The sequence below is a fragment of the Myotis myotis genome, unplaced genomic scaffold (genome assembly GCF_014108235.1).
Source record: "Myotis myotis isolate mMyoMyo1 unplaced genomic scaffold, mMyoMyo1.p scaffold_m19_p_4, whole genome shotgun sequence".
NCBI lineage: Eukaryota > Metazoa > Chordata > Mammalia > Chiroptera > Vespertilionidae > Myotis > Myotis myotis.
In genome coordinates this window covers 43,428,867-43,453,156 of record NW_023416346.1, presented here as the reverse complement: position 1 = coordinate 43,453,156, position 24,290 = coordinate 43,428,867, and positions in this window count along the sequence as shown.

Sequence of the window (24,290 nt, the reverse complement as noted above, 5' to 3'; positions counted from 1 at the left end):
AGCCAAATAGACTAGGCTATAGAAAACAATGTTAATTGAGACCATAATGTGCTATATTAATTATGCAAGAAAAATGTAAACAAGCACAATAAAGAATAACATCTGATTTATGTTTTTGACATCTATTTAGGTTTTTGAAAATTCAAATTAGTTCCATCTCTATTTTTTCAGATAAATAATACTAAAACCATGAAATAAAATTTTAAACAGCAGAATGTGTGATTATTACAGCTTTAAGAGAAGTTACCTCTGCATTGATGACACTATTATCCCAGGAACCTATAAGGTATCTAGTGGACATGATTTTCATCCTACTTAGCAATTGCAGGCAACTTGTCTTGAACTTGAGAAGATAGTACACTGAAGCTGCAAATGGCCAAGTAGGGCCAGGAGTGGGATTTGGGGATTCTGTCACACCATTGAGGAAAATGGTTTTCTTGACTTTTAGAAAAAAAGTCTCCATGAAATGAGCAAAGGAGGAAAATTAGGAGAATTCTCAGGGCAAAAATAATGTAATCATTGTATATTTTTTAAAATACATTTTTATTTATTTCAGAGAGGAAAGTAGAGGGAGAGAGAGATAGAAACTTCAATGGTGAAAGAGACCCATTGATCAGCTGCCTCCTGCACACTCCACACTGGGGATCGAGCCCACAACCAGGGCAGGTGCCCAGACCAGCAATGGAACTGTGACCATCTGGTTCACAGATTGATGCTCAACCACTGAGCCACACCATTGTATGCTTATTCTCTCCTACTCTTTCCAAATGTCTTTTCATTTTCAAATATATTCACTGTCTTTGAAGGAAGGGATGCAAAAAAATGGATGCCTCCTTTTTAGCAGGGAAGCATATAGGTTTTGAAGCCTATATCCTGTCTAGAGATATCTTAAGTCCCCTTCACAAAAGGAAACCAAGAGTTTCACTGTTTCGTCCCCAATTGAGTTAGGGTTTTCCACGTAAAAACAGCATTAGAAAATTGCATATCTCACCAAAAAACGAATAGACCATCTGCATCTGCCTGCATCACAGGTAAACTTCTACAGTCATGGCATCTATACCAGAATAGCTATTGATTGCCTAGGTACAAGTATATTAACTCTTTGATACCATTAAATTAATCTTGTTGGTATCCCTGATTGCTTTATCTTCCAAGAAACATTAATTTGGACACTGAATGACATGCTTTACTATCATATTGTTAGAGTACTGCATATCATGCTGGTACAAATGGTTTTCCCTTTCTTTATATCACATACAAAATTTAAAAATAAATCAGATCTAAATATAAGAGCCAAAACTATAAAATTATTACAAAAATCGCTCAGGGAGAACTCTGCAAAGGTTTATGGTTACCATTACTAGGAGGGAAAAACAACTTAGAAGTCACCTGATTACCCCAGCTCAGCCCATCCCCACTCTACATGACTACACTGATGGCAGTGTCTTTTGTGGAGGACAGCACTGGAATTTTACAGATTTAAAGTCCCGAATCATAGCACCCAGGGACCAGCTACGAACCCAGGAACACCGGATCCCAAGCAGCACGAATATGTGGACTCAGATGAGCCCTGCTCCTCCTCACAGAAAGGAGAGAGAGAGCTACATAACCAGACACCCAGAGAAGAGAGATCATAGTGAGACAAAGAAACAGCCCGTAAATGAAAGAAAAGGAGGCATCACCAGAAACGGAAGTAAACAAAAAGGAGGCAAGCAATATGTCAGAGAAAGAATTAAGAGAAATGGTCATAAGGTGGCTGAAAAGAATGGAAGACAAATTCAACAATATGTGTAAGAAACAAGAAGAAATGAAGAAGAACCAAGAAGAAAAGAAAAATGACATCACTGATATAAAGAACTCAATGCAAAGCATCAGAGGACTGCATCAGTGAGCTAGAAGACAAAGTAGGAAAAAATACCCAAGCAGAGCAGCATCTAGGAAAAAAAAAAACTTAAAAAACAGGAGGAGAGCCTAAGGGAACTTTGGGACAACATGAAATGAAACAACATCCACATAATAGGGGTGCCAGAAGGAGAGGAAACTGAGCAAGGAATAGAAAACATGTTTGAAGAAATAATGACAGAAAACTTCCCTGATATAGGGAAGAAAAAACTCACACAAATCCAAGAAGCTCACAGACTCCCACACAAAATGAACCACAAAAGACTGATGCCAAGGCACATTATAATTAAATTGGCAACAACAAATGACAAAGTAAGAATCTTAAAAGCGGCCAGAGAGAGACAGAAAGTTACCTACAAAGGATCCCCCATCAGAGTAGTGATTGCTTTCTCAACAGAAACACTTCAGACAAGAAGGAAATGGAATGAAATATACAAAGTCATGCAAAGGAAGGGTCTGAATCCAAGAATACTGTACCCAGCAAGGCTATCAATCAAAATTGATGGTGAAATCAGGAGCTTCACAGACAAAAAAGGACTAAGGGAGTTTATTACCACCAAACCATCAATGCAAGAAATGCTAAAAGGCCTGCTTTAAAAAGAAGAAATAGGAAACGAAAAAGGAACACAGGCATAAAGAATAAAAATGGTGACAAACAAGTACCTATCAATAATAACTTTAACTGTTAATGGATTAAATGCCCCAATCAAAAGACAAAGGGTAGCTGAGTGGATAAGAAAACATGACCCATATAGCTGCTGTCTACAGGAAACCCACCTCAGAAAAAAGGACTCACACAGACTGACAGTGAAGGGATAGAAAAAGATTTTTTAGGCGAATGGAAATGAAAAAAAAAAGCTGGGGTAGCGATTCTTTTATATATATATATATATATATATATATATATATATATATATATATATATTTGATTTTTTTACAGAGAGGAAGGGACAGGGATAGAGAGTCAGAAACATCGATGAGAGAGAAACATCGATCAGCCGCCTCCTGCACACCCCCCACTAGGGATGTGCCCGCAACCAAGGTACATGCCCCTGACCGGAATCAAACCCGGGACCCCTCAGTCCACAGGCCGATGCTCTATCCACTGAGCCAAACCAGTGCTGGCCGGGGTAGCAATTCTTATATCGGACAAATTAGATCTCAAAGTGAAGGACATAACAAGAGATAAGGAAGGCCACTTCATAATATTAAAGGGAGCAATCCAACAAGAACATATAACTCTGGTAAACATATACGCACCCAACACAGGAGCACCCAAATACGTAAAAAAAAACAAAACACAAAACTTTTGGAGGATATCAAGGGAGAGATTGATAGCAATACAGTCATAATAGGGGACTTTAATACCCCACTATGACCATTGGACAAATCCTCTAAACAAAAAATTAGCATAGAAACATCAATACTAAATGATGCACTATGTAAGGTGGAATTAATTGACATCAGAATATTTCACAGCAAAGCCACAGAATATACATTCTTCTCAAGTGCACATGGGTTATTTTCAAAGGTAGATCATACATTGGGTCACAGGCAAAGTCTCTTCAAATTCAAGAAGATAGAAATTATATCAAGCACCATCTCAGACCACAATGGCATAAAACTAGAAATCAACAACAATAAAAACAATTTAAAAATATCAAACACCTGGAGGCTAAATAGCATGCTATTAAACAATGACTGGGTTACCAGAGAGATCAAAGAAGAAATAAAAAGTATCATGGAAACAAAAGATAATGAAAACACAACAATCCAAAATCTAAAGGACACAGTGAAAGCAGTCTTGAGGGGGAAGTTCATAGCTCTACAGGCCTGCCTCAAAAAAAAAGAAACAATGGTAATAAATTATCTAACCTTACAACTCAAAGAATTAGAAAGAGAGCAACAAGAAAAAGCCCAGCATAAGAAGAAGGAAGGAAATAATAAAGATCAGAGTGGAGATAAATGACATAGAAACCAAAAAAAACAATGCAAAGATCAACAAAACCAAGAGTTGGTTCTTTGAAAGGATAAACAAGATTGATGAACCTCTAGCAAGGCTCATCAAAAAGCAAAGAGAGAGGACCTAAATAAAGAAAATCAGAAATGAAAGAGGTGAAATAACAACCGATCCCACAGAAATACAAACAATTATGAAAAAATACTACGAACAACTCTATTCAAACAAAATGAAATGGACATACTCTTAGAAAAATACAAGCTCCCAAAACTCAACCAAGAAGAGTCAAAAAACCTGAATAGGTCGATAACTACTGAAGAAATTGAAACAGCGATCAAAATCCTTCAAGCAAAAAAAAAGTCCTGGTCCGGAAAGCTTTATAGGGGGGTTCTACTAAGCATTCAAAGAAGAAATAAAACCTATCCTACTCAGACTATTCCAAAAAACTCAAGAGGAAGGCACACTTCCAAGCTCTTTCTATGAAACCAGGATTACCTTAATCCCAAAAGTAGATAAAGACACCACATAAAAAGAGAACTACAGGCCAATATCCTTGATGAACATAGATGCTAAAATCCTCAACAAAATCCTAGCAAATTGGATTCAGCAATACATTAGAAAGATCATACATTATGACCAAGTGGGATTTATCCCAAGGATGCAAGGATGATTCAATATCCGCAAATCAATAAATGTGATACATTACATAAACAAACTGAGAGACAAAAATCACATAATCATATCAATTGATGCAGAAAAAGCATTTGACAAAATCCAACACCTTTCTAGATAAAAACTCTCAGCAAAGTGGGAATAGAGGGGTCATACCTCAACATAATAAAAGGCCTATATGACAAACCTACAGCCAACATCATACTCAACAAGCAAAAACTAAAACCACTTCCCCTAAGAACAGGAACAAGACAAGAATGCCCACTTTCACCACTCCTGTTCGAAATAGTACTAGAAGTACTAGCCATAGCGATCAGACAAGAAGAAAAAATAAAAGGCATCCAAATTGGAAAAAAAGAAGTAAAACTGTCCTTATTTGCAGACGACATGATATTATACATAGAAAACCCCGAAGACTCCATCAAAAAACTATTAGACCTAATAAATGAATTTGGCAATGTAGCAGAATACAAAATCAACACCCAGAAATCTATGGCCTTTTTATACACCAATAATGAACTCACAGAAAGAGAAATGAAAAAAAATCCCATTTACCATTGCAACAACAAAAAAATTAAGATACCTAGGAATAAACTTAACCAAGGACATAAAAGACCTGTACTCAGAAAATTACAGGACATTGAAAAAAGAGATAGAGGAAGACATAAACAAATGGAAGAACATACCATGTTCATGGATTGGTAGAATCAACATCATTAAAATGTCCATACTACCTAAAGCAATCTATAGATTCAATGCAATACCTATTAAAATACCAACGGCATATTTCAAAGATCTAGCAAACTCTCCAAAAATTCATCTGGAATAAAAAAAGACCCCGAATAGCCTCAGGTATCCTAAGAAAGAATAACAAAGTTAGAGGGATCACAATACCAGACATCAAATTATATTTATTACCAAGCCACGGTTCTCAAAACTGCCTGGTACTGACTGGCACAAGAACAGACATATAGACTAATGGAACAGAATAGAGGACACAGAAATTGACCCCCTCCATTATACTCAATTAATATTCAAAAAAGGAGGCAAGAGCATACAATGGAGTCAAAACAGCTGCTTTAATAAATGGTGCTGGGAAATTTGGTCAGATACATGCAAAAAAAAATGATAGTAGATCACCAACTTACACCATATACAAAAACAAACTCAAAATGGCTAAAGGACTTGAATGTAAGACAGGAAACCATAAAAATTCTACAAGACTCTATAGGCAGCATAATTGCAGACATATGTTGTAGCAATATCTTTACAGACACAGATCCTAGGGCAAGAGAGACTAAGGAGAAAATAAACAATGGGATTTCATCAAAATAAAAAGCTTCTGCAGAGCAAAAGAAACCACAACAAAACAACAAGAAAGCCCACTGCTTGGGAGAACATATTTGCCAATGTTATCTCCAATAAGGGTTTACTCTCCAACGTTTACAGGGAACTCATGCAACTCAACAAAAGGAAATTAAACAATCCAATCAAAAAATGGGAAAAGGACCTAAATAGAATCTTTTCAAAAGAGAACACTCAGAAAGCCAAGAGACACATGAAAACGTGCTCAAAGTCACTAATCATCTGAGAGATGCAAATTAAAACGACAATGAGGTACCACCTCACACCTGTCAGAATGGCTATCATCAACAAATCAACAAATGACAAGTGCTGGAGAGGATGCAGAGAAAAAGGAACCCTCCTTCACTGCTGGTGGGAATGCAGACTGGTGCAGCCATTGTGGAAAACAGTATGGCGTTTCCTCAAAAATTTAAAAATGGAAATGCCTTTGATCCAGTGATACCACTTATAGGAATATATCCCAAGAAATCAGAAACACCAATCAGAAAGGATATATACATCCCTATGTTCATAGCAGCACAATTTACAATAGCTAAGATTTGGAAACAGCCTAAATGCTCATCAACAGATGAGTGGATTAGAAAACTGTGGTACATCTACACAATGGAATACTACGCTGCTATAAAAAAGAAGGAATTCTTACCATTTGCAGCAGCATGGATGGAACTGGAGAGCATTATGCCAAGTGAAATAAGCCAGGAAGTGTAAGAAAAACACCACATGATCTCACTCATTTATGGATAATAGAGAACATTATAACGTGATGAACAGAAAGATAGATACAGAGGCAGAGAAGCATGAAACAGCCTGTAAAATTACAGTGGGAAGGCTGAGGAGTTTAGGGGGGAGGTAAGAGATCAACTGAAGGACTTGTATGCATTCATATAAGCATAACCAATGGACAGAAGACACTGGGGGTGGGGTGAGGGCATGTGCCGGGGGATAGGGGAGGCTGGGGGAAGGTCAATGGGGGCTAAAAAAAAAAGGAGATATATGTACTACTATGTGTAATACTTTAAACAATAAAATAAACTTTTTTAAAAGAAATAAGTGAGAGGAAGACAGTGTAACATGTTCTCACTTATATGTGGAATCTAATGAAAAATATAAACTGAGGAACAAAACAGATCCAGAGACACTGAAACATTCAACAGAATGATGTATTTCAGAGTGAAGGGGGGGGGGCAGAAAGATATTAACCAAAAAACTTATATGCATATATGCATAGCCTATGGACACACAATAGTGCAGGAAAGGCCTGGGGAGGGGACATGTATGGAAAACAGTATGGAGTGGGGGCAGGGAGGAAAAATCTGTAATATTTTCAACAATAAAGATTTTTTTAAATGTCCATACTACCCAATGCAATCTGTAGATTCAATGTGATTCCTATCAAGATATGAGTCATGTATTTCACAGAACTAGAACAAATAGTCCAAAAATTTATATAAAACCACCCCACAAAAAAAAAGAACAGTGGGAACAGCGATCCTGAGAAAGAAAAACAAAGTTGTAGAAATCCCATTACCTGATATCAAACTTCTACAAGGAAAGTAATCAAAACAGCATGGTACTGGCATAAAAACAGATATATAAATCATTGGAACAGAATAGAGAGCCCAGAAATAAACCCACACCTTTATGGACATTTGATACTTGACAAAGGAGGCAGAATTTCACAGGGGTAAAGACAATCTACTCATTAAATGAGGTTGATAAAATTGGACAGATACATGCCATAAATTGAAACTAGACCACCTTCTTGCACTATACACAAGAATAAACACAAAATGGATTAAAGACTTTGTTAGACTCAAAACTATAAATATCCCAGAAGAAAACAGGCAGTAAAATCTTGGACATTTCTTGTAGCGATATTTTTTCTAATATATCTCCTTGGGCAAGGGATACAAAAGAAAAATAAACAAATGAACCTACAGCAAAGGAAATAAAAAGGCAGCTGCTGCCATCTTGGTTCCGTGTTCCTTGCACAAAACTCCCTGTGAAGCCACAAAAACCAACCCTGCTACATAGCAGGAATTGCCACAAACCCAGGCTGAGATAGGGTATGAAATAGAATCTGACAGTGATGAATACCAGAGCGCAAGGAACAAAATTCCACACAGGCAACCACACAAGCCCAGCTAGCAGCAGCAGCTGAACTCAATGAAGAACCAGTCAGTAAAACAAAACAGAGCTGAGTGAAAAGAAGGGACAGAAGGCTATGTCCAAACGGGGTCTTTGACATTTTGGGGGGTGTTTCAAAAGAGTTACAGCAGCTTGGATTGAAATTTGTACTATTTCTATCATTAATACAGTTATGGCTTCTTAAAAAAATTTAAAAGACAATCCACTGAATAGGAGAACATATTTGCCAACGATACATACAATAAGTGGTTAATACCCAAAATTTATAGAGCTTATACAACTCAACAACAAAATAATAAACAATCCAATTAAAAAATCGGCAAAGGACCTAAATAGACACTTCTCCCAAGTGGACATACAGAAGGCCAAGAGACATATGAAAAAATGCTCAAAGTCACTAATCATCTGAGAGATGCAAATCAAAACAACAATGACATATCCCCTCACACCTGTCAAAATGGCTATCATCAGCAAATCAACAAACGACAAGTGTCAGTAAGGTTGTAGAGAAAAGGGAACCCTAGTACACTACTAGTAGGAATGCAGACTGGTGAAGCCATTATGGAAACCAGTATGGAGTTTTCTCAAAAATTTAAAAATGAAACTCCCATTTGACCCAATGATCCAACTTATATGAATATATCTTAAGAAAATCAAGACACTCATCAGAAAGAATATATGCACCCCTATGCTCATAGCAACGCAATTTACAATAGCTAGGATTTGGAAACAGCCTAAGTGCCCATCAGCAGATGAGTGGATAAAAAAGCCATGGTACATTTATACAATGGAATAGTATGTGGCAATAAAAAAAGAAAGAACTCTTACCATTTGCAACAGCATGGATGGACCTTGAGAGTATTATGCTAACTGAAACAAGCCAGTCAGAGAAAGATAAGTATCACATGATGTCACTCATATGTGGGATCTAATGAACCAAGTATACTGATGATCAAAAATAGAACCAGAGATATAGAAACATGAACAGACTATTGAACCTCAGAGGGAAGGCAGGGGAGGGTGAATGGGAAGAGATTAACCAATGAATCTGTACACATATATACATAACCCATCGACACACTGGGGTGATGAGGGCCTGGGGGGGATGGGAACAGGCTGGAAGAGTTTAATGGAGGAGGTGAGGAGGACCTACGTAATAGTTTCAACAATAAAGATTTTTTTAAATGGGTAAGATATTTGAATAGACATTACTCCAAAAAGATATACAAATGGCCAACAATTACATGAAAAGATTATCAAGGTCACTTTTATTTTGTTTTGTTTTTACCCTCACCCAAGGACATGTTCATTGATTTGAGAGAGAGGGAGGAGGAGGAGGAGGAGGAGGAGGAGGAGGAGGAGGAGGAGGAGGAGGAGGAGGAGGAGGAGGAGGAGGAGGAGGAGGAAGAGGAGGAGGAGGAGGAGGAAGAGGAGGAGGAGGAGGAGGAGGAGGAGGAGGAGGAGGAGGAGGAGGAGGAGGAGGAGGAGGAGAAGGAGAAGGAGAAGGAGAAGGAGAAGGAGAAGGAGAAGGAGAAGGAGAAGGAGAAGGAGAAGGAGAAGGAGAAGGAGAAGGAGAAGGAGAAGGAGAAGGAGAAGGAGGAGAAGGAGAGAAAGAGATTTGTTTGCCTTTCATTCACACCCCAACTGGGGACCAAACCCACAACCTGTGTATGTGCCCTGACCAGGAATCAAACTCATGACCTTTCAGTGTATGGGATGATGCTCCAACCAACTGAGCCACACAGCCAGTGCCAAGATTATCAACATTAGTAACCATCAGGGAAATATAAATCAAAACCACAATGAGATACCACTTCACACCCACCAAAATGACTTAAATCTAAAAGACAGACAACAATAAGTGTTGGTTAGGATATGAAGAAATTGGAAGCCTTATACAGAATAGTACATCTGTAGAAAACAGTTTGACACTCTCTCAAAAAGATAAATAGAGAGTTACCATATGACCCAGCAACTCTCCTACTATGTCTATACCCAAGAGAAATAAAGACATATGTCCATTCAAAATGTTGTACAGAAATGTTCCTAACACCATTATTCATAATAGCTAAAAACTGGAAGCGACCTAAATGTCTATTAACTAATGAATAAATAAACAAAATATACAATAGAATACTAATAAAAATTTGGTGATGGTTGCATAACTATGTGAATATACTGAAAACCATTTAATTGTATACTTTAAATGGATGAACTGTTAGTATGTGAATTATCTATACTAATAAAAGCATGCAATGTCATCACAAGATGGCCACCACAAGATGGTCACCACAAGATGGCCATGCACACAGCGGAGGTGGGGCCTGGCTGCTGCTCTGAGAGACAAGGCCTGGGGGTCCTGTGGCTCCACACAGCGTGGAGGAGGCCAGTCCCAGTGTCTCCACTGCCTCACACAGAGGAGGCGGGTCCTGGTGGAGGAGGCATGTCGCAGCACAGTAGGGCAGTTGGGGCAATTAGGCCAGCAGGGGAGGGCAGTTGGGGAGATCAGGCTGGCAGGGGAGGGCAGTTGGGGGCAATCAGACTGGTAGGGGAGCAGTTAAGCATCAATCAGACCAGCAGGGGAGTGGTTAGGGGGTGATCAGGCTGGCAGGCAGGCGAGCGGGTAGGAGCCAGCAGTCCTGGATTGTGAGAGGGATGTCCAACTGCCGGTTTAGGCCTGATCTTGCAGCAATTGGGCCTAAACTGGCAGTTGGACATCCCCCAAGGGGTCCCAGACTGGAAAGAGTGCAGGCCGGGCTGATGGACACACCCCCATGCACGAATTTCGTGCACTGGGCCACTAGCTAGCCAATAAAACCTGTGTTATTTACACACATGCCCACATACTTTTTTCCAGGTCAGAAACATTTGCTTCAGTAGTAGAACTCAAGTTTCTTATGTATAAATGTTTTATGATAGGATAATACAACATTTGTTTGGGCTTAATGACATTATTAAATAGATGTAGTCAATAAAAGGAAGGATGGACAGTAAGAAAAAGGTGTGAGGGAGAAGAAATGAAAAGGAGATTAAAATTACTGTCTCTTCCCTTTCTGCCTTTTACTACCCTCCAGTGAGTTATTTCTTTAGGATAAATATGCCCTTCCTCAATTGTATGAGGGTTACTATACTTTCCCCCCTACAGATAGTGATATTTTAATATTCTATACAGGAAAAAATATACAATGTAATGATAAGCAGTGCCTCAAAATCACTGCTTCTAATTAGCATGTTGACATTCTCACCCATGATGCACCATGACCTCCAGGTCTCTACCTCTCTACAATTTTCATTACTTTCTCAGCTGAACCCTTTAAGACAGAGAACATTATTTGTCCATGGTGTTTTCTTGGGGGTTCAGCCAAACTTCCATTCCTGGAAATGAGGAGAAAATACCTCTTAGGTATAAGTGGCATAAAAAAAAAGATGCCCTCTCCACTCCTTCATCAGTGTGAAATACAAGATGATTTTCCATTTGCCAGTCCAGCTTTATGGACTCTCTAGTCCTCTCTATCTTAATCTTTGCCAACAGGCTTTTATGGATTCCATCAAGTGAACTCCCTTGCCCTCTGACTTCTGTTGAGTATTGTCAATGGGAGGCCCAAGCAAGAGATCTGGCTCTCTTCCTGCTTAGCAAGGGGGTAGCAATGGTTGTGTTCCTCTAGCATAGGCCACAGCTATCAGGTGGCCCTCTCATACAATTAGAGCTCTTGCAGAGTTTCAGCAGGGGTTCCCTCCCCAAACCCTTTAACTACTAGAAGTTGCAGCTCTTTGGTCATACTTCACCATCCCTTGTTTCTATTAACTCTGCCCACATAGTTGTAATAAGGTCTTTCATTCATTCCCTTCAATTATCCCTTCTGAATGTAGTACCTCCTTCCAGCTGTGACTCAGAAGGATACAGGAACTTTTCCTTCTGTGGAGCTAGAACTGTCAGTCAGATAATGGGGATCTTAGTAAAGGGAAGTGAAAGGCTTTTGCATGTTTCTCACAGTTTTCTTTTTTTTTTCAGCAATGCCATCATACTTGCTACCACAGATTAAACATCTAAATTCCTTGAAATAACACAGCCCAAGTCACTTAGGCCATTTAAATAGTAGGTTCCTTGCAATTTTAAAGAAAAGCCAAATGATGCTTCTTTACAAGGCTCTGGTTAAATGCTCTTGCAGGATGAAATCCCCCCTTAATCTGAAAATGGCTGTTCACAAAGCCACATGCCCACTTCAGCTGCACCTAATCATTGCTATGAGGGAACAATTACACATTGATAAGGCAGGGCCTCTTCTTCTGTGCTTGTATGAATTTTGTATGCACTCTCTCTTGACACAAAAAAATAGGCCCTTGTACCACCCAGCCCTAACTCCTAGTCATTCAAGCCAACAATTCATTCCAGTATCTATTTTGATTTCAAATTTGTAAGTTAGATCTTAGAAATCCATTTATTGTATGATTTTATTAGTGTACCTTAGCAATACTACTTCAAGCACAATAATGTTTTATTAGATTTCCACCTGTCTTGTACTTATTTATAAAAAACCAGGGGCCTGGTGTACAAAATTCATGCACGGGGGGCGGTCCCTCAGCCCGACCTGCACCCTCTCCAATCGGGGAGCCCTCAGGGGAGCCCTCTCCAATGTGGGAGTTTCTGTCTGTCTTTTCAATCATGTGAGCAATTGTCTGAGACCCCAACCAAGTTTGATTTGGTGCCCACTGAATAATAGAGGTTTTCTTTTTTACTTTGCTCCATTGGTGGAGATTTCCTAGAAGTTGCAGGATATCTTCCTTTTATTTTTCCTTGACACTCTGACTTTACTTATGTCTCTCACCTTTGCTTTCCCTTCATCCCCCACCACAACAGTAACTTGCTCCAGGCTCACTTTGCTCTAGTTCAGGGGTGGGCAAACTTTTTGACTCGAGGGCCACAATGGGTTCTTAAACTGGACCGGAGGGCCGGAACAAAAGCATGGATGGAGTGTTTGTGTGAACTAATATAAATTCAAAGTAAACATCATTACATAAAAGGGTACGGTCTTTTTTTTTTTTTTTTTTTTTAGTTTTATTCATTTCAAATGGGCCACATCCGGCCTGCGGGCCATAGTTTGCCCACGGCTGCTCTAGTGTCTAGGACAGCAGTTCTCAACCTGTGGGTCATGACCATCAGAAAACACATATAGCATATCAGATATTTACATTAAGATTCATAACAGTAGCAAAATTACAGTTATGAAGTAGCAACGAAAATAATTTTATGGTTGGGGGTCACCACAACATGAGGAACTGTATTAAAGGGTCGCAGCATTAGGAAGCTTGAGAACCATGGGTCTAGGAGATCGTGCAATGCATCTGCCACCAGAACTATGATTCCCAGCATTCCTGATGCTCCCTGCGCTCTGGGCTTCTGCTTCCAGTCCAGGGGCTGCCACCAGAACTACGATTCCCAAATTCCTGGTGCTCCCCATGCTCTTGGCTTCTGCTTCCGGTCCAGGGTTTGCAGAAACCGAAAGGACTGGGAAGTTCAGCCACCCTCAGGCCAGGCTGACAGGACTGGACACTCTGCTGGCCACAGAGAGCTGTCTGACCAATAGCTGATTCTGACTGATTCTGTGGGGGTGGGACTTCCTCCTCCCTGCTGTCAGTCTCCACGGTGGCAATGAGGAAGCTGGGGTGACAGAGGGAGCCAAGCCCCCCAAGCCACCCACTCTCCGTCTGCTCTCCTGCTCTGCCAAGCCCCCAAACCACCCATTCTCCGTCCACTCTCCCACTCTGCCAAGCCCCCCAAGCCACCTTCTCTCCATCCACTCTCCCACTCTGCCAAACCCTCCAAGCTGCCCACTGTCCATCTGCTCTCCCGCTTTGCCAAGCCCCCCAAGCTGCCTGTTCTCCACCCACTGTCCCACCCCACCCCCAGCCGCTCGGTGCCCGCATGCATGCGCGCTGCCCACAGGCCCACCATCTTTGTCGGGTTAATTTGCATATGCACTCCTGATTGGTTGTGGGCATCATGGAGGGATGGTCAATTTACATATTTGTCTATTATTAGTATAGATTCCACAGAAGTTATATGTAACCATCATTCTTAACAGAATTCAAACCAAAAAATTTCATGATTCACCATAATATTTTAGGATATTTTCTCACCTCTAAAAAATCACAGTCTGCTGAAACCAGTTTGGCTCAGTGGATAGAGCGTCGGCCTGCAGACTGAAGGGTCCCTGGTTCAATTCCGGCCAAGGGCATGTACCTGGGTTGCGGGCACATCCCCAGTGGGAGATGTGCAGGAGGCAGCTGATCGACGTTTCTCTCTCATCGATGTTTCTAACTCTCTATCTCTCTCCCTTCCTCTCTGTGAAAAATCAATAAAATATATTTTTAAAAAATAATAAAATAAAAAAAATAAAAAATCACAGTCAGGCCTTTATTTTTAAATTAGTTATCCCTGTACTTAACACTATAAAAAGAACAGGTATATGAATGTGAAGTTGGCATTTAGGCATTTTCTCACTAAGAAACACTACAGAAGAGTTTTGTGAGGCTAACTGACACTTCCATTCATCAGATTCCCAAGTAAACGGTAAACTTGAACCTTTCCCTTTAACCCCTTACTGATACCCTATCTTTCTCCTTGCTCAATTCTATGAGAAACTAACCAATTTCAATAGGCTTCCATTGAATTTAAAGGGCCATTTTAGTGGGCAGACCCTTCTAGTAATCCACAACCTTTAGTTAGTACATAGAGCCTCTCTTCAGTGCACTAAAATTTCTCATCATGTATCCTTCCTCCATAAGCCCAATTACTTAATGTTTCACATGGTTAGGTATCTCCTATCACTCACATGGAAAAGAGGCCCAATAAACCAATAGGTGTCAGAGACCACAAGTGTCCTGTCCTCTGGGTGGATCATTTCATTTTTGAAAATGATCGCAAGAAAAGCACCATTTTAATTAGAAGGAACTGTTAATAGTAGAATTTCAAGCACATACAAGAGAGATTTCTGCAGACAGGTTTTTTGTGTGTTCTTAGAAATATTTGTATTACAAGTGTTTTTAAATAATGCTCTACATGTTTTGCAGGATAGGTATCACCTCCATTTACTGGTATAACACTTTTCAACATGGCATGAAAGAAGGGTTCTTAGAAATATCTACGTTATAAGTGTTCTTTTTTAATATTGCAATATATTTGACATATAAATTGTGTAAAGTTAAAGTGTACAGCATATTCATTTGATACATTTATATAGAATATTATTGCCACTGCAGTGATGACTAGCACATCACATAATTATTTCTTTTTAGTAATTGGAATAATTAAGACCTAGTCTCAGTAAGTGTGATGATTGTAATACAGAATGATTGTCTATATTCATTATATGGTGTTTTAGATCTAGTGTTTTTGAAACACATTAGCATTCAGGTACTGCTCACTTGGCTTATTGATTAGCTGGCTATATTAGAGGTAGGAAAGAGGTATAAAGAATTATTTAACTAATCATTTCCTAATACACTTTAAATTAAATTACTTTCAAAGAAAAATAGAAAAATGATAGTTTTTGCTCATTAAAAAGATTTAAAATGTCAATTTTTACATCCCACATCATTATTTATGGAAGCCATAATCTCAAATTTATATAATTCTGTGCTCACTAATATTGGGTGTCCCATAAACTGTATAAAAACTCTTTGAATAATTATATAGGCAGGGTTTATGAAAATACATTTCATTTTCAAAATTGAGCTATCACCTGTTAAAGTGTGTATACATTTTTTGGGAACACCCTGTATAAGAGAGTAGAAACATGGTGTTCAAAAAGAGAAAAAAGAATATGAAATGTTAATCCAAACCAGGAAAAAAAAATCTTTCTTACTGTTTTGCTTGCTAAGAACTACTGGCATTTTGAGAACAAATAACATAAGTGCCTTTGCTATCAACAATTAAATAAATCATTCATGCTCAGAGACATAATAGAGCAATGAAAGGCAGAACAAGCCACTCATAAAAAACAATCATGTATTAACACATTCTGCTATGAGCCAGAGCTGGCACTAAGGATTCCTTGAAAGAAAGCTCATCCCCTCAGTAATGCTTGACTTTTCCCTTTGCATTTGTATTTCCTACTCTACTGGATAGAATGTACCTAATTCTTTTTATTTCTATTACAAATGTCTACCATTCTTCTTTGGACAATAATGGTTAAACAATATGAAATATCCTTAAACGGGCTACTTGTTGACTCAAGAATCCATGAAGATTATATAAAATACATATTGTTATTTTCACTATAATAGTAATACTTCCAAGCAAACTGATAGCACAAAAGAAAATTATAGATATAAATTCAACCATATCAGTAGTCTCAATAAATGTAAATGATCTAAATATTCCAATTAAAAGGCAAAATTATCAGATTGGGAGAAGTGAAAATTTTCAATGCATGCTGTTTACAAAAAACACATGTAAAACAATCTAAAAGGGGTAAAAATAAAAAGATAGAAACAACATATACAAAATAAATTCTACACAAATTTAGTAGGTTATGGCTAGATTAATATCAGATGAAATAGAATATAAAACAAAAAGCACTGAGAGTTGAAGATGACCCATCCTTCAGTTTCTTTTGTTTTAGAAATGCTCACAGGATGAATGCTACCTGCAGCTCTGGTTACCTTTCTAGATTCTGACTAACTTTTTAGGCTAAAATATTTCTTTGCTAAACACTGATGCACTTATGGGAAGTTTTACAATATATTTTGTGAAGGATTTCCTTGTTTTCAACATGAGAATTTATCTAAGTGCCTAACCTGCCATAACACTCTAAACAAAGGTCTATATATTGAGTTTTTCATACAGTTAAATGCATTTAATTTGAAAGACTATGTTTTGTCTGAAAACATGTCGTTAATACTTTTTTTTTTATTTAAAAAGAAGAAATTTATTTATCTTGATAAGACCTCTTTTTTTTTAAAATATATTTTTATTGATTAAGATATTACATATGTGTCCTTGTCCCCACGTTACCCTCTACCCCCCACCCCCCGCTCATGCCCTCACCCCCCACCCCCCCGCCCTGTTGTCCGTGTCCATTGGTTAGGCCTATATGCCTGCATGTAAGTCCTTTGGTTGATCTTTCCCCCTTACCCCCACACTTCCCTACCCTCCCTCCAAAGCCCGACAGTCCAATCAATGCCTCTCCGTCTCTGGATCAGTCCTTGTTCATCAGTTTATGTTGTTCATTATATTCCACAAATGAGTGAGATCATGTGGTATTTATCCGCTCTCCAGTTCCATCCACGCTGTGGCAAATGGTAAGAGTTCCTTTTTCTTCTTCCTCTTCTTAAAGAATACCTTTCAGCATTTCATATAATGCTGGTTTGGTGGTGATGAACTCCTTTAGCTTTTTCTTATCCGTGAAGGTCTTTCTCTGACCTTCTATTCTGAATGATAGCTTTGCTGGATAAAGTAATCTTGGTTGCAGGTTCATGCTATTCATCACTTTGAATATTTCTTGCCACTCCCTTCTGGCCTGCATGGTTTCTGTTGAGAAATCAGCTGACAGTCGTATGGGTACTCCCTTGTAGGTAACTGACTGTCTTTCTCTTGCTGCTTTTAAGATTCTCTCTTTGTCTTTTGCTCTTGGCATTTTAATTATGATGTGTCTTGGTGTGGTCCTCTTTGGATTCCTTTTGTTTGGGGTTCTCTGCACTTCCTGGACTTGGAAGTCTATTTCTTTCACCAGGTGGGGGAAGTTTTCTGTCATTATTTCTTCAAATAGGTTTTCAATATCTTGCCCTCTCTCTTCTTCTGGTACCCCTATAATTCTGATGTTGGTACGCTTGAAGTTGTCCCAGAGGCTCCTTACACTATCTTCATATTTTTGGAATCTCTTTTCTTTTTTCTTTTTCAGTTGGGTATTTTTTGTTTCTTTGTATTTCATATCTTTGACTTGATTTTTGGGATCCTCTTGTCTGCTGTTGGATCTCCGTAAATTATTCTTTATTTCAGTCAGTGTATGCTTAATTTCTAGTTGGTCCTTTTTCATGTCCTCCATGGTCTCACTATACTTATTGAGGGACTCATTAAATTTATCGGCGGTTTCCATAAAATTCTTGAAAAATCTTATAAACGTGGCCTTGAACTCTATATCCAGTCATTTGCTTTCCTCCATTTCTGCCATTTGTGACCTGTTTCTTTGTCTCCGCATTTTGGCTGCTTCCCTGTGTTGATAGAGTGGCTTTGTGTGCTAGGTGTCCTGTAGGGCCCAGTGGCTCAGCCTCCCCAGTTACCTGAGGTGGACACTCTTGGTGCACCCCCTCGTGGGCTTTGTGCACAGTCTTGTTGTAGCTATGCCTTGGTTGTTGTAGGATCACTGGGAGGAATTGACCTCCAGGGCAATTGGCAGCGAGAATCAGCTGCCCTGATGATGCTCAGCTGTGTAGCAATGCAAGCCGCTGTGGGGCCTGGGCCTTCTCTTGGAAGCTCTGAGTCTATCTGGCCCGGCTGCGGTTAGGTAATTACAGGTTGCAAATGGCCGGGGTATTCATATGCAAAAGCCTCTGCCGAAGCCTGGGCGGGGCGGGGTCTCAAGGAATCAAAGGGCAGAGAAAGCAGCTATGGCGGAGCCTCAGCCCCGCCCTTAGGAGTCGCGAGTCCCAGTGTCCCGGCAACGGCTGCAAGCACCTCTGAGGGAAAGCCGCTCTCAAGCTCGCCCGCTGCCAGACAGTCCAGTATCTCCCCGTATGAGCCCTAGGTCCCCAGAGACTTCCCGGAACCGGATTTCAGAGCCGTCGGGAGCTTGTGTCTCCCTCCGGATTCAAAAAGACAGCCGCGTCCTCAGGTGCCAGACCCTTTCCGCGCGCGCGCGAGCCCCCATACCTCTGCACGCCACCTCCGCAGCTCCTCCTGCTCACAGTGTGCTTTTCTTTCCTTCTAGTTGTAGAATTTACACTCAGCCAGCCCTCCTGTAGTTCTGGATGATGTCCACCTTGTGTTTTTGATGCATTTATCGATTGTTGTGGGAAGCAGAAATTTCCCAGTGTTTATCTATGCCGCCATCTTAGTTTCTCCCCCGTTAATACTTTTTTCAGTTAATTGTTATAACACCCTTTCTCTAAAGAAAGCACGGGAAGAATAGTTGATTCTTTAAAAGCTGGCAATCCATGTTGTTAGTTCCCCATCACCCTAATTTTTTAGATAAAATTTCACAATTCTCATAGATGCAAAGTTCTTGCAAACTAATGCCTTAAAAGATAACCAGTTCTAGAGGAATGGGTTTCAATAGCAGAATGCTTTATGGGATAGGAATGGAAAGTAGCAACATGAGATTGTAACACAGAGCTGAATCCATTTCCCAGTAGCAATTAAGAACCTTGTTTTCATGAGAAAACCAAGATATCAGTATAGGTAAACACCTGAAAATGCTGCCTCCCACAACCACTTCAAAACTACTTGTATGCATGCATATAAGCATAGCCAATGGACACGAGACCTTGGGGGGAGGAGAGCGCATGTGCGGGGGGTAGGGGGTGGGTAGGGGAGGCCAGGGGAAGGTCAATGGGGAAAAAAAGGTGACATATGTACTTACTACTATTTGTAATACTTTAAACAATAAAAAAAAGAGTAAGGCTGTAGAAGTATTCTTAAAAACAAAAACAAACAAAAAAATCTACAACTAAAAGACAAAACGGACATCATCCAGAACCACAGGAAGGCTGGCTGAGTGGAAATTCTACAACTAGAAGGAAAGAGAAAAGCACACTGAGACTTAGAGGAGGTGCGGAAGTAAAGTGCAGAGGTAAGGAGGCACACACGGAAAGGGATGGCAACTGAGGACGCAGTTGTCTTTTTCAATCAGGAGGGAGACACAAGCTCCCGACTGCTCTGAACTCCAGTTCCGGGTGAGTCTCTGGGGACCCAGACACATACGGGGAGAAACTGGACTGTTTGGCATCGGGCGGAACTCTCTCAGAGGTGCTTGCAGCGATTACCATGGGACACTGAGACCCGGGGCCTCTTAGGGCAGGGCTGAGAATCAGCCATAGCTGTTTGCTCCGCCCTGTTGATTCCCTGAGACTCCACCCCACCCAAGCTGTGCATAGAGGCTTTTGCATATGAATGACCTGGCCCTTTGTAATCTAAAATTTCCTAACAAACTGCAGCTGGGTCAGAGAGACCCAGAACATCCAAAAGAAGGCCCAAGGCCCCACAGAAGCTTGCATGGCTTCACAGCTGGGCCTCATCTGGGCACCTACAAACCCCAAAGAAGAGGAATCTTCAGATCTCTCTGTAGGTCCTGCTGGGTAGCCTCGGGCAGTGGCTAAATTAGCACCTCCTTAGATATCTAAGAGCCAGTGTACCCAGTGGTCAGAGTGGGACCATCCAGATTACAACTCCTCAGATCCATAAGGGACACACTCAGGGGGAAGACTCAGAGAGCACCAAAGCCCCACTGAAGCAAGTCTTGCCCCAGAAGGGTGTCTCCAGCACAGAAGTTCTCCCACCATAGACACAGCTGATTCTGACAGCCAATTGGCCTGGAGGTCAATTCCTCCCAGTGATACCAACAATAGTCAAGGCTTAACTACAACAAGACTGTGAACACAGCCCACAAAGGGGTGCACCAAGTGTCCACCTCAGGTAATTGGAGAGGCTGAGCCACTGGGCCCTATAGGACACCTAGCAAAGAAAGCCACTCTATCAACACAGGGAAGCAGCCAAAATGAGGAGACAAAGAAACAGGTCACAAATGACAGAAATGGAGGAAAGCAAACTACTGGATATAGAGTTCAAAACCACGGTTATAAGGTTTTTCAAGAATTTTCTAGAAACCACTGATAAATTTAGTGAGACCCTCGATAAATCTAGTGAGACCCTCGAGTTATGAAAAAGGACCAACTAGAAATTAAGCATACAGTGACTGAAATAAAGAATAATATACAGAGATCCAACAGCAGACTAGAGGATTGCAAGAATCAAGTCAAAGATTTGAAATACGAAGAAGCAAAAAACACCCAACCGGAAAAGCAAAAAGAAAAAAGAATCCAAAAATATGAAGATAGTGTAAGGAGCCTCTGGGACAACTTCAAACAAATCAACATCCTAATTATGGGGGTGCCAGAAGAAGAGAGAGAGCAAGATATTGAAAACCTATTTGAAGAAATAATGACAGAAAACTTCCCCTACCTGGTGAAAGAAATAGACTTACAAGTCCAGGACACTCAGAGAATCCCAAACAAAAGGAATCCAAAGAGGACCACACCAAGACACATCATAATTAAAATGCCAAGAGCAAAAGACAAAGAGAGAATCTTAAAAGCAGCAAGAGAAAAAACAGTTAGTTACCTACAAGGGAGTACCCATTCAATTTTCAGCTGATTTCTCAACAGAAACTATGCAGGCCAGAAGGGAGTGGCAAGAAATGTCCAAAGTGATGAATAGCAAGAGCCTACAACCAAGATTACTTTACCCAGCAAAGCTATCATTCAGAATTGAAGGTCAGATAAAGAGCTTCACAGATAAGAAAAAGCTAAAGGAGTTCATCACCACCAAACCAGTATTATATGAAATGCTGAAAGGTATTCTTTAAGAAGAGGAAGAAGAAGAAAAAGGTAAAGATAAAAATTATGAACAACAAATACATATCTATCAACAAGTGAATCTAAAAATCAAGTGAATAAAAAATCTGATGAACAGAATAAACTGGTAAATATAATAGAATCAGGGGCATAGAAAGGGAGTGGACTGACAATTCTCAGGGGGAAAGTGGTGTGGGGGGTTCTGGAAGAGACTGGACAAAAATCATACACCTATGGATGAGGACAGTGGGGGGGGGGGGGGTAAGAGCAGAGGGTGGCGTGGGAACCAGGTGGAGGGGATCTATAGGGGGAAAAAAGAGGAACAACTGTAATAATCTGAACAATAAAGATTTAATTTTCAAAAAGAACCTTGCCCTAACCGGTTTGGCTCAGTGGATGGAGCATTGGCCTGCAGACTGAAGGGTCCCAGGTTCGATTCCAGTCCAGGGCATGTACCTTGGTTGTGTGCACATCCCCAGCAGGGGGTGTGTAGGAGGCAGCTGATCGATGTTTCTCTCTCATCAATGTTTCTAACTCTCTATCCCTCTCCCTTCCTCTCTGTAAAAAAAATCAATAAAATATATTTTTTAAAAAAAGAACCTCGTTTCCCAACCCTGGAGCCAGCATAGGATAATTAAAAACATGTGTTTCTGATTATGTTAACTCACTGATCATCAAACTGGCTCTGTTTGTGTAAAGTTAAAGTGTACAACATATTGATTTGATAAATTTATATATAATACGAGTGGCCCGGTGCACGAAATTCATGCACATTAAAAGGGAATGAATTAGAGGAAATATTTTAATATTGCTATTTGCCCTTTCTCTATAATAGAAGTGTCAGAGAAGAAAGGAAATTAGTAAAATGTATATGAAAATAATATATAAATGTATTAATATATAAACAGTAACAAAATGATATAACAACAGAGGCATGATATAAAAACAACAAAAACATGATATAAAAACAACAAAAACATGATATAAAAACAACAGTGACGCAAGCAATGACTGATAAAGTGATTAAACTTAGTCAAATATCTCCCTGTACACCACACTAAGAGTGAAAACACTTTCAGAGTGCTTGACTAATTTCCCTTGGGATAACGTATTTACAACTTTAATTTTAACATCACATGCTCTTCAATCGCGAGAGAAAGCAACGTATAACTGACCATGTGTGAAAACGGGTTCAGGTAGGAATATGTCTACTCTGTCTAGAGTTTGTCCTTCTGATTTATTAATAGTCACAGCAAATGCTGGCATCACAGGAAACTGTTGTCAAATTAATTTAAATGGGAGGCCAGTGTCTGATGGAGACAAATCAATTCTTGGAATCAGAAAAACCTCTCCCTCTGCAGATCCTGTTAATACTTCAGCTTCAATAATGTTAGGTCATAATCTTTTGATAATAAATCTAGTACCATTACAAAGGCCCCATTTACTATTAAGATTTCTCAGTAGCATGATGATTGCACCCACTTTCAATTTTAATTTATGACACGGCATTCCCAAAGGAGTAATACTATTAAGAAATTCGATGGGAAAATTTTCCTTTTCAGCATTATCTGTGGAATCAATGGAATCATCACTCAAATATGTGTGAAAATCTCCATCGAGTATATCCAAAATTTCTTCATTTAATTTTTGAACATGCTCATTTTTTGGACAAAGAATTGCACATTTAGATATATTTGTAATATTATCTATAGATATACTATTTCCAAACGTAGCTTCAATAATAGACCTGTTACAAATCATTTAACAGGGGATTTCAATAATATTCATTCCTAAATGAAAACTGCTATCCAGTTTGCCATTTCCAAGTTTTATTAACCATTCACTATAAGCAGAATCCTCTGATCTCATATTTGTTTTAAGAGACAACTTTCTGAAACATCCCCAAACATTACGGTACTTTAAACTTGTTTACACTATGGCCAATCACATAGCATGTGGCACAACACTGAGACATTGTCGAAAATCCCCTCTGAGGAGAACTTTCCCACCAAATGCAACATTCAAATTCACAATCTCTTAGTAATCTGTCTATGGCATTTATAGCATGACTGGATGCCATGGTGCATTCATCAATAATGAGAAGTTCGGCCTTTTTAATGGTTTTAGCAACTTCACTGTTTATATCGAGTCTAGAAATTGAAGTTTCATTTAATGGAATTTGTAATGTATATTGGGAATGAAAGGTTCTTCCACCAAGAAGTAAATTTGCAGCAATTCCTGTAGACGCTGTGGGTAAAATAGAACCACCACAACCTCTACTATAATGTATTAAAACTTTATACAGATATGTTTTTCCACTACCACCTGGACCATCCAAGAAAAAGCATTTGGGGTGTACAGTTTGATCTTCAATGGCTGAAGTTATAGTCTGAAAGGCAGCTTCACCTCAGCACTGGGCGGGACGTTAGCACTGGGCAGGCCTGGGTGTGCCGCCGCAGGGGGCAGAAGTCCCCGCCCCCGTCCCTGCCCCCCAGCTCCTGTGCATGCGCAACCCATTGATGGTCAAGACTCATACACTGTCATGGACAAATTAGCATATTCCCTCTTTATTATATAGGATTATTGCCACTGTAGTGATGATTACCACATCACATAATTATTTCTTTTTAGTAATTGGAATAAGTAAGATCTACTCTCAGTAAGTTTGATTATT